Below are 2025 nucleotides of genomic sequence, written 5' to 3'. Positions count from 1 at the left end.
TGGATAAAGAAAATGTGGTATATATACACAATGAAATATTATTCAGCCATAAAAAAGGAGGATACTGGAGGATTATGGGGAGAAGATGGCAGATAGGAGACAGGGCTGATGTGCAGCTCCCACTTGGACGAACAGAACAGCATGTGGAGACTCACGCCATTGACTTTTGCTCAAGGAACCTCTGCAAGAGTGCACCCAGAAAACCAAAAGAATTTACAGATCATTTGAAAGAAGAGACAGGCCACTGCAAATTATCTGAGGCAGGTAACAAACTGTGAATTGCCAAAGTGTGGAGAAGGATAAAACCTGCCTCCAAACACACGTCCCCACTGGGAACCCCAAAATATACGTTATTGAAGAAAGATTTAACCTTATCTAGAGCTAAAACAGATTTAGTGTAAAACATAAAAGTAGACGCACCAGCAGGAAGAGCCGTGTAGGCACTGCCATTCTCCAGCTCGAGGCCAGGGAAGCCAACCCTGACCATATCTCACAAGGGCCTTTGGGGAAGGCAGCCAGTGGAATTTTGGAGGGGTCACAAGGTGAAAGAAGTTTCCAGTTGAACTTTCTAATAAATTAACTGGGTACAAACTGTTGAGCAGAATCTGGAGGCAAATGGGAACTGCTGCAGAAAGGAGAGCAGGAGTTGCAGCTGACAATATGGCAGTCAGGGAGGGCCACGGCCTGAAAGCTGTGCTTGCTTTCTCAGCAGGGAAACTTATAGCCTGGGATTAGGTCTTGGTCCCATGTGTGGGCTGCTTGGAGATAAGTTCAGTGCTGTTAATGGGACATAATCAGAGCAAGACTGACCTCAACAACTGCGTGGGAGCTGGATGAGGCCTATTGCTACCAGCTTTTCCCCACTTCCCTGACGACAGAGGCAACCATAATCCCCTTTAGAACATAACCCCATTAGCCTAAGAACCACCTCCCATCCCCCATAGTGGCCATGGCAAGCCCCACCCAAGAAGAGTCTGAGCCCAGATCGGCCTAACCCTGCCTCATCCTAATGGTATTTCTCTACCCGCCCTGGTAGCAGATCACAAAAGACATAAACCCTTGGGAGCTTTATGACCCCACCTATCACTTGAGAAACCTGAATACGTGTCCTGGCCAACTTAGGGCAAGCTTATATCTCCCTTCTACTATTGCAGCTGGTGCTTTCTTGCAAGCACCTCCTCCTGGCTGGAAGCTAACTAACTCAGGATATTACAGCAACTCATGACAGAATAACCCTGTTCCAAGGAAGGAGAAAACAACAACTAATTCCAGTGCCTGCAACATCCTGGCTAACCCGAGGTCCTGAGTCTCTCCATGTGACAACTTCACTACTAGCATATCCAGCATTTGAGAAAACCAGGGCACTAAACATATCTACAACCAAAGAGTCTCACAGAGTCTGCTTTACTCCCCTGCCACCTCCACCAGAGCAAGTTCTGGTATCCGCGTCTGGGAGAACTGAAGACAGTTCGCATCACACGACTCTTTGCAGACATTGCCCAGCACTAGCCCAGAACCCGGTATTCCCGCTGGGTGGCTAGACCCAGAAGAGCAATAACAATCACTGCAGTCAGGCTTGCAGGAAACCCCATCCCTAGGGGAAGGGGGAGTGCACCACATCAAGAGACCACCCCATGGGACAAAAGAATCTGAACAGCAGGCCTTGAGTTCTTGATTTTTCTGCTAAAATAGTCTACCCAAATAAGACAGAATCAGAAATTAAATTCTGGTAATATGACAAAACAAGGTTCTATAACACTCCCAAAAGACCACACTAGCTCCCCAGCAATGGATTCAAACCAAGAAGAAATATCTGAATTGCCAGATAAATAATTCAGAGGGTTGATTATTAAGCTACTCAAGGAGATACCAGACAAAGGTGAAAACCAACTTAAAGAAATTAAAAAAAAAAAAATACAGGATATGGATGAAGAATACTCCAGAGAAATAGATATTATAAAAAGAAAATCATGGGCCGGGCGCGGTGGCTCAAGCCTGTAATCCCAGCACTTTGGGAGGCCGAGA

This window comes from Colobus angolensis, unplaced genomic scaffold, assembly GCF_000951035.1.
Source record: "Colobus angolensis palliatus isolate OR3802 unplaced genomic scaffold, Cang.pa_1.0 Scaffold46, whole genome shotgun sequence".
NCBI lineage: Eukaryota > Metazoa > Chordata > Mammalia > Primates > Cercopithecidae > Colobus > Colobus angolensis.
The sequence above is the reverse complement of the archived record's forward strand: the minus strand, read 5'-3'. Positions refer to the sequence as shown.